Here is a 15,074-nt window from a genome sequence, read left to right on the forward strand (position 1 = left end):
TTATACTATGCTTTCACTTGAAGAGGCAAGTGATTATAATATATACAACACCAGCTGATACAAAGAAATTGTCAGAATAGAACAACAAAATGACTCATTGTTCTGAAAGTTTTGCAGAGAGGTAGGTCTAGTACTACCATCAATTGAAAATTTTTCTAGATTTTTTATTTTGAATCATATTGGTAAAACATACCATATTCCCCCTGCTCAAATGTGCCCCCCTCTCCCCTACGAGGTTGCAAGGAGCTAAGTGGCTTCATTAGATGGGCTTAATGGGTGCGATAAAATTCTGGTTGTTTAACCGCATAAAGTAAAAACAGTTAATAAAGGTTTTTTTTCTCCACACTTAACCGTTTGTTTACCATCTTATTCATGATTACTTGATCGCTTTGTCTGAATATGGTAAAGTAACTATTAAATAAATTATTTAACTATTTTTCTAGAGAAATTTCTATCAGTGCATTTATTCGTCAAACAAATTTCTTTTGTTTGATATCTCGCAATTAGTGAGTACTGATCTCAATAACTGAGTACTCATCGCAATAAATGAGTATACTCTGAGTACACATTTTTTTAGTTTAAAGTTATGTTACCCAATTATTTGTGTTAATCTATATGTTACATTTTACTTATTACTTCTTATGAAATTCGCATCCCTAAAACATGTGCAATAAGCATTTCTTAGAAAATAGTTCATTCAAAAACAAAACGCTTCGTTAAATTTCAGTATACATTTTTTACAGAGACCAATAGCGTTATTTCACCTAATTATTTCTATAGAAATCTAAGGAAAGCATCTACATCAAACCCATATAATGGCAAGAATAAAAAAAAATATTGCAAATTTTCTTAGATAGCAAAATATGTTATCTAAGAATGCATAAAAGAGTATTTCATTACCTATTTTATTTTGTATTAATCAAGTTCAATCCATAATTTCAAAAATGTTTCAACTTGACTCGTTATGACATTCTTATGATTTGTGTTGTATAGATTCCAAGTTACAGGAGAGGAAATAGCTTTAAAGAATGTTTCTTCTTTTCAGTTCAAACAGGTGCTTAGGTCACAAGAAGGTTACGAGGAAGGAAATTGCTAATTAATCAGCAAATTCATCAAGATGCTTAAGATGACTGGTTTTCAATCAACTTCAGTATGTGTCATCTGTACAAAAATTATATTTAATCAACATAATAGATTAATACGATGTTGAGAAGGATTACTTTTTCTTAAATCGCCCTTACAAAAAAATTCTAAATAAAGTAATAGCAGAAATTTTTTAATTCATATAAACTTAAGTTGATAAATACCAGCGAAATTAATCATACACTGTAAAAAATTCCGGATTAAATTACGGTATAAGTACCGGAACATTGGTTGCATCATCCATATAACCCATTTTATTCTAAGAACTATCTTTACCCTAAAATATTTTACCGTAATTGTTAAAGTAATATTTACTATAAAAATTATGGTTTAATAGAATACTTGCTCCGTAACATGATTTGGTAAAAATGAATTTCACAGTAAAAAGGTACTTATTACAGTAATTTGAACCGGATTTTTTTACAGGGTAGATAAGGATGCATTCTTAGACTGCTGTATGCATATTTAATTATCTAAATTGTTAAGAGAAACCATAAAAACACTTTTCGAATAGCCAAATAATTTTTATTTGATTACTTATTTGTTGTTCTTCCAATAATAATATATTACAGTAGAGAACCGATTATCCGGAACAATCGGGACTATCGCTATTCCGGATAACTGATTTTTCCGGTTTTCTGAATCGCTACAAAAAGCCGTTTTTTTAGTGTTAAACCTAACTAAAAAATAAAATAAATATTTGGAAATAATCTTCAAAATAAGAAAAAACGATGAGGTAATACACTAATGATTATTTCTGAAATGATGGTAAGGTAAACATCTTTCAAAAAAGAAAGAAAAATTCTAAAATCTTATGAGGGAAAAAAAAAAAAATTTTTAAAAATTGCGGGAAAATGTATCGAATTTCGTTCCGGTTTTTTGGTTTTCCGTTTTTCTGATTTCCAGATAACGGGTTCTGTACTGTATTTACAAGCTTCATAACTTTATTTTTTTTAAATATTAATTATTATATAATGATAATTGTACAATATTTGTATAATATTTTGATATTTGTATAATATTTTGATATTTGTATAATATTTTGATATTTGTATAATATTTTGATATTTGTATAATATTTTGATATTTGTGTAATATTTTGATATATATATTGATTATAATATTTGTATAATATATTGATAATTGTATAATATTGTTGATGATTGATTGGTTCATTAAATAATTAATGATTGTCTTTTAAGAAACATTAAAATAAACGTAAAATGAAGTTTTAAGATGCTGTAAGTGTGTTTTCAAATTAAAATTAAAATACAACTAGCTAGAGCACATAAAAAGAGGTTAAAAACAAATAAGTAGGAAATTAAGTTCTTGTTTAAAATATCATTTCGAAACAATTGCCTATCACCGTTGGGGGGAGGGTTTAAAATAAATGAGGTCACACGCAAAATATATAACTGTTCTTTGTCCTTAGACAGTATAAGAACCCTATGGGGCTAGTTGTACCTTTGTTACAACATCCTAATTTGATTAAAATTGGAACTTTTAAAATTTATATGAGTTTAAAACAGTCATACAATTTACTTTTGTTTTTAAATAGTGCCATTGTAGTTTTTGACATTTACTGTACATAAATATAATACTCAGTGTCAAAAGAAGAAAAATTGACATAACCTCATAAATATCAACAAAAAAGACGCCGAAACCACTTTTTTTCCCCAGCAAACTGGAAATACTTTGTCTATTTTCCAATTTCATTAAATGCAGGAAATTAAATGTTGATATTTGCTGCAATTAGAAATTATTGCCAAAAAATCACAAACAATTGACCTGGTGTGAGAGGTCAAGATGAATAAAAAGAGGGGGGAGGGAGAAAGAAATAGCTGAAAAATTGACAAAAAGTACATTGTTCAAAACTTTAACGTCTTTTCTTTAATATAATTTACTTATGTTTTTAAAATTGAATTGAAAATTACATAACTTAATAGCATTTAGTGTTTACTAGCAAAACAATAGTTAACAATACCTTGTCTTGGCTTTTTTTCACTTTCCCGTGTTTAAAATATTCCCAGGATTCTAATTTTTATATATACACTGAGAGAAAAAAATGCAAGGTCAAGACTACCTGATTATGGTAAAATTCTCTGTGTTTTTAGATCTATGAGAACTCCAAAAAACTCGGTGCTTCCGGATAGTAAATTTGCCAAAATCAACAATAAAATATTGTTTTATAGTGTGTGATAAAATTTGGAAAATCTGGTGAAATTTGGTCATTTTATCATGACACTTTAGAGCATGGCATAAAAAAACATTTATTTGGTTAAATTTACTTTGAATTTTTTACTAAATGTGTGGTAATAAGAACTATAATTTTGAAAACCATTAATTTCCTGTAAACCCCGTTACCATATGAACAAAAAAATGACAAAATACATGGTTTATGTATCAATAGCCAGATGGCTGGTTATCGTACATTTTGGTCTTATTAACCAGAATTATGGTTTTTTTTCTCCGAATTTGTCATTGCCATACAGTTCGGTAATTTAATCAGATTCTTTTCTTTCATGTAATTATGGTGATTTAAATTTTTACTTGATTCAGAAAACCATAAGAAACAATTGTAATATGGAGTCAAGAAATATTTTCCCGAACCCTTATTAACAAATGCTTGAAATACAAACATAATTTTTAAAATTATCAAAAATTGTAGGATTTAAAGAACAAATACGATATCTGTAATTTTTTGAAATATATTTTTGTCTAAAAAATTATTTTTTTGTTTAACTGAAAACAATAAAAATAAAATATTCTTAGAGTCAAACTCACATTCTAATTTTCATTTTTGAACTTATACCTTAGGGAATGGCAACAACTTTAAACATTATATACCGTTTACTGTGTTTTCTTATTTAGAGGCTTAAAAAAAGAAATAAATTAAAGATTTCTCATTCTTAATTTTGCTTTCATTATTTAATTTTTATTATTTATTTAATTTTTCATTATTAATCATTATTTAATTTTGTTTTCTTTGAAAAATAAAAACAGTTTTAAAAACTATTTGAGGGTCAGTCAGTCTTACTTTCTAAACTATTTTCTATCTTTAAAAATATAAGAATAAAAGAACATTTTGATTTCCTTATTAACTTAATTTTTTTATGATTTTATGAGTGACAATTTTAAGTTATCTTTTCAGATTTTCATTTTGAACTCTTGCCTTGGAAAATTAGAGTTTAAAAAGAGTTGTAGTAATTTTTTTACTGATAATATAAAGAAAAAGGAGCTTAAGGCTATCTTTCAATCTTAATTTTACTTTTTTGCGATTATATAAATAGTGAATTGTTTTAGTATCATTTTCTACTCTTCATTTCTCAAACTTATACTTCATGAAATAATATCGGTTTTAGTAATTATTTATTAGTCAATGGTATTATTTTTTTTTACTTATATAGCTTTTTGAAAGAAAAAAAAAGTGAAGACGAGGAAGTTCTTTATGTATTTTTTATGATTCTATAAATAACAAGTTCTTATAAACATTTTGTTCTTTTCATTTTGAAATTCGTACATTAAGAAATAACATCAATTTTAAAAATTATTTGTGAGTCAATTGCAGTCATTTTCTTGTCAAAATGGTTTTTTTGTCAAAATGATTTTTTTTTAATGAAACCTAATTATAGTTATTATTTTATCTATATAGTATTTTACCCTCAATTTCATTCTTCGATTCTCATCATTCTATCGAAATCAATTTTGCAAGTGAGGCTTTCATATTTTTCTGTTGATTTATTAACATTTTCAACTAGTTTTAAAACAAATTATTAAATGTTTGACTTCAATTAAATTTCATAACATGGTGGGTAAGTTCCAAATTAAAAATTTTATGGAAACTTAGAAAATAATATTGAATATTAAAAAAATATTTGTCAAAGTGTTAAATAGACATAATAATTGTTAAATAGTGTTAAATAGACATAAAGTGTTAATAGACAAAAATTTTCGAACATTTTTTGAAATTATTTTTAAAATTTGGTAAGTAAAGGGTTGAAAAGGAAAGACATGTAAAAATGAAAAGGAAAGACATGGCGTTGTAATTCTTATTTATTTGCTTATTTTTGTTCTAAAATTAGCGAAATCGTTTTCTGATTTTCACTTTTGAACTTCATTTATTACAACAAATAATTACCAGATCGAGATTTTTGTTGATTTCAGAGAGTCCTTTCATGTATATTAATCGTGCATCTGATAGAACTAAACAGTATTTGCGTTACATGAAGAGGAAAGCTGCGAAAACCTCCCACGGTTAGCATAACGGCAAAGGGACTTTAACCCATGATCCATCCATCACTGAAGATATTTTCACGCCAGTATTATGGTTGGTGCAAGCTGGGTGCAGAATGCGTATCGTTCAATTATCGCTGGAATTCGAAACCGAGTCACCTCATTGGGAGGCGAGCACTCTATCCCCTGAGCCACCACGATTCTTATGCCAATAATTGCCGTTTTCTTACCAATCTGGTGTTAAAAAAGGAAAGAAACAATTTCATGATGTCATTTTATTTTATTTTTTGACCTTAGTATATCCAAAGAATGCAGTTGTTTATTACTATCCAACAAAGGTAGAGTGTGCAATCTATTACTCATAAAAACTAATTGGTTGTGCAGAAACTTGTCAAATAAGCGTGAAACTCATTTCAATGGATAATCCAAATTCTATGGTTTTATCCAATTAACTTAGAATATTAAACAAAGATGTACGTTGTTGCACAGTAAACGCTTAGTTTTCACAGTAGCTAGTTTTTATTGTTTTACGGAAGCTTAAATTGCTGCAATGAAGCGCAGCATAGTTAGAAGTGAAAGATCACTCATAAAAAAGTTGTTGCAACATAATAAAAGGCATAAGCGTTAATTGTGCATTAAAACTTGGCAGGAAAATAAAAAACAAACTAAGTTAGTTCTTTGTATAACGTGTGTTTATCTTCATTATAAAATTAGATTTTTTAAAACTACAAATGCCTAACTGTCAGAGTTTGAAAAATTTTGATCTATACTGTTTTTAAACTATCGAAATTACTTTAAACTTTTATCTGAAACAAGATATGAATTAAATGAACAAAATTATGTTCAAATTCATTAATATTTTGTTTATTAACTTTAATCATATCGTTACACTGTTAAAGAAAAATATGTGTCTATATTTTGATTTCTAATCTTTAGCTAGAAATTCTTTTGCAGCATGAATGAGAATATATTCGGAAACAAAATTAAATATTTAACTATTTAATTATTTATATTATTAATTTAAATTATTTAATGACTTAGACTATTAGTAATTTTTCAGAAAACGTGCTTTCAGTTCACGCAAAAAAACTTTTCTATTATGCGTCTTTGTCAATGATAATTTATTTTATCGGATGTTTACTTATAATTCTTACTCCACGAGTATTGCATATTATTATATTCCATAGTATCTTTAGCTTTAAAAGATAGACATAAACTTAAATTGTTACTATCTTTAAAAAAAATAAAAATTAAAAAAACGCTTATTATACTTAATTATTTTTGATCAAGAGATCCCATGTTGCGAAAGTCAATCTATGCCGTTGAATACTACAGATAAGCAAAGCTGATGTAACTTGATTGTAAAGTTGTTAATATCTATAACATTTAGATTTGCGAGAAGAAATATTATTTATATATTTATATAAATATTATTATACTACATTTTTATAAAACATTATTATAATATATTTAAAATATTCATATAAATATTATATAATTTATACATTTATTTATATAAAAATATTTAAATATTTTATATCCTTATCAACAACATCCTTCTGTACCTCGAAAATGTTTTGAGCAAATTGAAAAATGTTTGCATGCAATTATTTAGTTCATTTATTCGAAAGAAATTCCATGAAAAAATTATTTTTAATTACTATTTATTATATCTTATTATTTTATATAATAATAGTCAAAAAAAATTTAATAGTAAACTATACAAATCTTCGCAGCATTTTCAAGAATGTAATTTCGCATGGCAAAATACAAAATATAATTAATAATAAATTTTGTATTCTGGCATTCACAGTAGTAATTGCCACAAAATTTGAACGAAATCGGTTGAATAGTTTCTGAGAAACTGAATTTGAAAATTTGAAAGCAAACATTCAAAAGTGAAATTTAAAAAATAAAGCAAAACCAACTGTATTTTTTTAATATATGTAGTTTTGAAATACGGGTTATCATAATAAGAGCATTAGTGCAACATTTCAAATAATAAAAATTCAAAATTATGAGACATAATTTTAAAAAATAAAATCGCATTGAAAGGGATTGATAATATAAATGCTCGAGCATGACGCTTTAAAAAAAAAAAAATTTCTTGTTTCCACTTTCCAGAAAAAGAAAATTCTACTCTGTCATAATTCATATTCATATTAAATAATTAAATAATCTAAATTACTTCCTAAAAAGGTTACAAAAAGAATTAATACAAAACTAAACATCGTTTTCCACAAACTGATGTCCTGTTTACTATCATATATGCGTATATATATATTTAGAATTATTTAGTTTGCTGAATTTTCATTCTTAAAAATGTCTTGTCTGTTACTAGTCTGTTATCATCTGTTACCCGCACTAGTAACAAATATAACAAATTTAGTAACAGACATGAGTTAAAAGATTTTCTGTTAAAAATTTAAATTTACTTACTGTTAATGATTTTAAAGCAATAAAAGAAGTATCTTTGTCCAGAAAATGTCAAAATAATTAATATTTCGATAAGACACATAATAATTTCCATCGTGTCCAGCCAATGAAATATCAAATAAAAATAATATTAAAAGTCAGAACTGTTAATGTTGAAGAAGGGCTTGAGAACAATTATAGTTAATATTCTCGTGTATTACTTTTTTTACAATATTCAAGTAACCTTAACCTCAATGAGATTTGCTCAAATTCTTAGAAAAACGTTTTCCCTATTTTGCATACAGTAAAATTACGTCAAAAAATTAAATAATAAATTTTTAGTAATATTTTACGATGAGATTTCCCTCTTAGTAGTAATCGAGTACTTAAACAGTGAAAAAAATTCAAATATGTTTAAAACTTCCTGTGAAACAGGACATCAAAGTTAGCATTTGAACATTGGTTGGTTGGAAACATACGACACCCTTGAAATAACATGGTTATTAATAGGGCAGTTGCATGCCTATATACTCATCATGTTGTATAATACAGACCAATAAAATTTCTGTCATTTTATTTTAAGAAACATGATGCTGCACTTATTCGTTCCATTTTGACTTTTTCATTAGGAACATGAATTGAAATTTTGGGATTCTTAACAATGTTTCGAAAAATGTCACTTCCTGGAAAGGGTGAGGGTTAATTAGATCCCACCCGTATCGTTCTTTACGACTTCCGTCTTTTTACGAAACACGGAAAATATAATTTACTTAGAGAAAATAATTGAATAAGTAGAAAAATAAACCTCAGGGTGCCAACAGGTGTCAATGTACTTATAGTTTTAACCTTGACACTCAAAATGATGATAGCCTATTTAACATGCTTCGAATAAACAAATTAGAAAAATTTAGAAATTAAATAAAAATTTCATATCATTGAAATAATGTAGAAAAAATCAAATTTATTGCAAGCAAATGACTAACTTTATATTGCTATAAGCAAATATTTTTATTAATATGCATATATTCTTGCTATAAGTGCTTTTTAATAAAGATACATTATAAACATATATATTCAACTAAAGCTTTAACAGTTTACAAGAATTAAACGTAATTACTTGCTCAAGAAGCAGCGTTGCAAAAAATTAGAAGTATATTTCGTAACTACTTGAATTTTATATTACATTTTTATATATAAATAATTAAAATATCTATTTCAAGGTAAATTCTTTTTTAACAACTTTTCTAAATCCTGTGGTAAAGTTCATACTTCATACTTAGTTCATTGAAGCTGTTATATATTTTAATTACTTTTATAACTTCTGCGGTGAAACCTTATCAAGTTCATACTTCATACTTAGTTCATACTAGTTGAAGTTGTAATATATTTCATCCCAAAGAGCTAAGATGTCATTCTCATCGAGAGTTCGACTCCCAATGTTTTTATCACACACTTCCATCATTTATTATATAGTTTGAAAGTTTCAAAGTTTCTATTTCATGCTGTCCTCGATTGGTAAATCTTGACTATGAAGAACGCTGCAATTTCAAGCAGACATAGATGGCAGCACCACAACCTACTCATCCCCATCCGACACACAGGAGAAAAACTCCAGTACTATCTATTTTACCATCCAGTGCTATTAGACGATCCGATTAGATTAACTAATTAATCCACATTTTATAGTTAGATGATGTGACATAAAGAAACACAGCTTAAAGTTACATATTTATTCCAGAAACATAACTCGCTTTTTCTGGAAAGACTTCTGAATTCTACAAAAAGGTTCCTGTTTATTGCCAAAAACGTTACTAGTATATTCTAGGCTGTCATATTCTCATTGGCTGTCATTTATTTGCATGAATATCCCGGATTTCTTTTCACAATGTATTATCAAGAAATATTATACTCTCCCCAAAAGTCTTGGAGCAACAACAAAAAAATCGTTTGCTGCAAGTAAGCGTTAGTAATCGTTAGTAAGCGTTAGAAAGTTGTAATCGTTAAGCGTTTCGACTCAATAGTTTCAAAATCTTTTTAATGTATTGCATATCAAGTGTCAATGAAAATAGCTAAGAAAAATATTTATGCAAATTGTAACTTTTTCTTCCTTGAGTTCCTAGTCTACCGTACATTGAAATAACTTTTTTTTTCACTTTTTCATTCGAATTGAATTCGTTTTTCATGGTTAGGAATACAGCGTCCGGTGATAAATCATACCATTTGCTTAATTTTAAGAAATTACTTTTTAATTCAACTTAATCTACAGTATTGATTTATGTTTCAGCACTCAACGAACCGTAACAACAAACTTTCAATGCAACGGGAATGATTTATACATTCGTATGCAAATTATAAAAATTTAAATGAAGTGAAGCATGTATGTTTTGTTGAATGCTTCTCAAGGTTCATCTTTTATTTAAATAATTAAATGTCAGTGATTTAAACTGCATTGAATGACAATGAAATTAATAACATTTTATCTTGCTTCGAAAATCTTATGTCATAAGCATAATATATAAGTTTCTAAGCCTTAAAAAATTATTATTATTTATATTTTTTATTTTTAATGATAATGGTGTAATAATAGTTTTTATTTCAGGCGGAATATCCAATGTACGCAGCATTTAGATTAATTACAGGTTTAAATTAAATATCATTTTAATTCAACCATTGAAGGGCTGCTTTATCGAATATAATTTAAAAAATTGTTTTTATTTAACGACGTTTATTAAAGTAAACTTCACTGAAGTCAAAATAAACCTCTGAGAATGGCGCTCCAAATAAATTAGCTCCCTCGTTCTTAACGATTTTATAAATAGCTGATTTCTAAAATCGTAGTCAAAGTTATCATTTCAAAACTTATTCGTTAAAGAATAGCAAAATTTCTAAAAAAAAAATTTTTAGTCTATATGGCTTCGAAATAAAATAGGAAAAATGGTAAATCGTTTTTATTTAAACTTCTTTGTTAAGTACACATCCTAAAACCAAAATGAGCTTTTGCATCAAAGCATCGAGCATAGTGTATGACATTCCATGTAAGATATCTCCCTATTAGAGAATTGTTTTTGGTGATTTCAACAAATTTTTAAAAGGTGGAGCCCTCCCCTCCCCAGCTCTTTCAAAAAAAGTTTAGTTTAAAATCCCTAAACAAGAAAAGAGTTATCATATATTATATATCAATCAGAAATACTCACTCAGACTATTAATCTTCTGATAACAAAGAGTATTTACAAGAATTATGAAATATTTCATTATAATATGCATTTTTTTTTAAATCACTTGTCTAAAAAGGTTTATTTTGAAGATTATCATACCCCAATAAGTTTCATTATTATTAATGAAACTTTTCAGTAGTCGAGTGTCTCAAAATTCTAAATCACTAAAATCGTGACAATTTTTAAGCTACTCCTTGTATATTAATTTGAAACACACAAAAATAAATGTTGTTCTATTTTTTCACTCATTATTCCTTTCATGATAAAATAGGAATTATAAAACAATAAATAGGATAGATAATTTTTCTTTTCTCGTTTTTTTAATAATAAAAAGGGAGATCTTTTTTTTAAAAAAATACTTTTTCGTAGGCGAATTCACACTAATCTGTTGTTAGCAAACAAGTTTGAATAAAAAAAATATATTCGTTTCATAAACTGCTGCAGAGAAATAAACATCAAAGGGGATCGTGCGGCCCTCCTTGAAACTTTCAAAATATTATTAAAATTTGATTTTCTTTAGTTTTAAATTTTTGTCAATGTAAATAACAACAAAAAAAAAATTCATCTGTATATTTAGAAATAATGAAACACTAGAACACTGTATTTTTTCTGAACTTGAACCATATTTAAATGGAACATAACTTTTGTTAAATGTGTTTAATTCCTTTTTAATATTGTTAAAGAATTTTTAGTTTTCGCTCAAAAATATGTTTTTGATAGAGAATGTTTTGAGAGAATTATTAAATCAATCAACTGCAGTTGATTGATTTAATAATTAATTTAATAATAATAGTTGATTTAATAGCAATAAATTAATTATTGAAATTGTTATTTAAAACTCTTGATAGGTATATTTGCAGATTACCGAAGTCAAGCATCACTGGCTGCGGTCAGTGTATGGGTGGGTGACCACTTGAATCAGTCTGCGTAGAAACCGAGGGTGTACAGTATTTGGTCCTCGTTAAACTGTTCTACCGTGAAGTGTTCGACTTCGAGTGCAGGTCGTCGGGCTACCGAGGCGGAGGTCGCCATCCCCTTTGCAGAGGATCAAAATTGCAATGGCATGTCTTCGGATCATCCTCAGGGATGTTTTCCAGACCGTCGCCAATAGCCCATTGTGCAGCTCTAGTGCGACGGAAATGAATTACAACAACAACAATTAAAATTTCACTATTTCCTTTCTAAAAATTTATTCTTCAAATTCTAAAAATTTATTTTACAAAAATGTATTCTATAGAATAGATTTTTATAGATAGGTTCTCTTTAAATCTGGAAAGTTTGAAGAAAGGTGCATCCTGTGCGATTCATCCTTGCTGTGTGTTTGTGTGATATGCGCAATTGTTGTGGACCATTTACGTGTTCTTAACTTATATTTTAAGAAAAGAATATCGATAAGCTTGTATTAAACAATGATGATAAGAATGTATTGCTTTTATAGTTGAGTGAAGTTATATTTATATTGTGTTTTGTTTTAAAATAAAATAATTAAGTAGTGAAATGTTTGTCATGATTTTATTTGATATATTTTTTTATTCTTAACTACTGCATTGTGTAATTTATTTTAGTCATTATAGTTATGTTTAAGTATTATGAAAATTCAAGAAATTTTAAAGATATCAGAAGCAATTTTATTTTAACATCATTGTAAAACATTAACTCTAACTTATGAGTAAATTATACTACTAGCATTGTATTTATTACTTCAATTTTGCAGTTCAAATTTAAGATAAGTGTATATATATTTTTATGATGTTTAAATTAATGTAATTGTAAAATAATGATAATGGTAAAAATTTATTTGGCTTAATATTTAAAATTTAGCAGAACATTTATTTACATTATTGTAAAAACAGAAAATTTAAATCAGAAAATAATCTTGTTAAAATTTTTATATATAAGGTTCTTTGCAAAAGCAACTTTTTTAAATGCATAATATATGTTTTTATAAGGGTAATTCTTCATAACGTATACTATATACTCATAGAAAAACGAGGAATAGAATTGTTTTAATCAAAAATCCATTTTGTTATAGTAACTTTCTCAAAAGAGTAATTGATTGTAATCAAATTTTGATCTTTAATACTAAAGGCAACTTTTAAAAGATAATGTAAAAAATTTTATTATTTTTTCGTCTGATTCTTGTATGCAATTATATGTTTGTGCAAATTTAATTTTGATAACACATAATATTTACTGACAGTTTTGATTGTTGTTTTAGTTCATTTACGTCGCACTAGCGCTGCACAATGGGCTATTGGCGACTGTCTGGGAAACATCCCTGAGGATGATCCGAAGACATGCCATCACAATTTTGATCCTCTGCAGAGGGGATGGCCCCCCCGCTTCGGTAGCCCGACGACCTGCACCCGAAGTCGAGCACTTTACGGTAGCACAGTTTAACGAGGACCAATACCGCACACCCTCGGTCCAGTGGTCACCCACCCGCACACTGATCGCAACCAGTGATGCTTGACTTCGGTGATCTGCTGGGAACCGTGTCTTAACGATCAGTCCACTGCGGGACCTGACAGTTTTGAAATTAAAATGTTATGTAAATTTTTTGCAAAGATTGTTAGTTTAATCGAACATAACACCTTTAAATAATTATCGAATTGATGAAAATTTCTGATGTGCCCATAAAAGTTATTTTAACATTATAAAAAAAATATTAGCAATTTTCATGATATTAGTTGCCTTCCCGGTTTCATTCCCTGGAAAAATTTCTACCGTGCGTTGAAGTTTTGTTCTTAGGTGTTTTGCTAAATAAAATTTCAAATACTAAAAGAGTAAAGTTACGTAAGTATTTCTCCATTTAGCAATTCCAGTGAAAAGAGAGGGGGAAAAAATATGTGTAAATTTGTTGAAGTAAGTAATTTGAATATTTTTAAATTTTGTTCTTTATTGTGGCAATTATTACAAGAAATGTCCACTTAAAAATCGAACAATTTTAATATTATAAAGGGAAAACATTTTAAGTTTAAATTTCCACTCAGTTCGAATGTAAATATATAACTTTATAATTATATAGTGTGATTTTTATTACATAATTTCAGAATATAAATAATGAATGATAATTGTGAAATTACACATGGCTGAAGTTACACATTTAAAAAATATATATTACAAACTAACAAATTAAATTGAGATTTTGATAAAATGAGTCCAGTTTTTAAAAAAAAAATTAAGAGTACATTTCAAAATTGAAGACTTAAAAATTATTAATGATATAAAATTTGTCAGAAAACCCATTGTATGAATAAAAGAAAAAAATATTAATAAAAGTTGCAATAAAATATTATTTCCTAATTAAGTTTGAAATATTCAAAAAAATCAGCTGAACATAAGACATACTTCGGAGTAAGGAGGATAAAAATGGAAGGTAGCAGAATTCGCTAATATAATTTTATTTAGCATTTCTGTATTGCTAAGTAAATAATGCATAGAATGACATAAAACTATTGTTCTATGTTTCATTGCTTCACAACAATACAGAAAATTAAGTAAAAGTATATCGCCGAATTATTCTACTGCTTTCCATATCTTCCTCTTGCTTACTTCAAAAAAATAAAAAGCAAAGCAAAATAACATCAGAAAATACAAAGTCTAATATTATATAGCATCAAAACTAATGCAAAATAATATTATGGTGAACGCTAGATAATATTAGTTTGCATAGAATCTAATATTATATAATGCTGAGCAAACAGCGACCTCTTGTATCGTTCTAATATTAGAAGTTGTGCAAGATAACGTTAGATTTTGCCGATTTTCTGATGTTATCTATTATTAGGTGCTACTTGGATAAGAATTTATTTTTCAAAAGTAGAAAAAATTATTTTTATCTAATTTTTTAAACATTTTATTACATTATTTCCCAGCGCGTACTAAAATGCACTAGAGATGCAAGCAAAGGTTTGATTGTTTGATGTTCTAATTTCGCAGACTATTTAGTGTGTTCACTATAAATTTAATTCTGTTGACATATTTCAAATAATATTGAAAAATTGACAACAGCCATATATTTTTATGGATGGTCTTTTCTACACTAGGGAACGCTACAAGCTCGGT

General features: G+C 27.1%; 1 long non-coding RNA gene across 1 annotated transcript in view; it reads left to right on the top strand.

The window, feature by feature from the left end:
* LOC122270953 (uncharacterized) overlaps positions 1 to 1,175 on the top strand; it is a 36,092-nt gene extending 34,917 nt beyond the window's left edge. Inside the window, exon 3 of the long non-coding RNA XR_006226068.3 lies at positions 1,046 to 1,175. This is a non-coding gene — a long non-coding RNA (uncharacterized LOC122270953). The remainder of the gene's footprint in view (positions 1 to 1,045) is intronic.
* Positions 1,176 to 15,074: the final 13,899 nt, after the last annotated feature.

The sequence above is a fragment of the Parasteatoda tepidariorum genome, chromosome 8 (assembly GCF_982258835.1).
Source record: "Parasteatoda tepidariorum strain Cologne lab strain chromosome 8, Ptep-v5.0, whole genome shotgun sequence".
NCBI classification, from domain to species: Eukaryota; Metazoa; Arthropoda; class Arachnida; order Araneae; family Theridiidae; genus Parasteatoda; species Parasteatoda tepidariorum.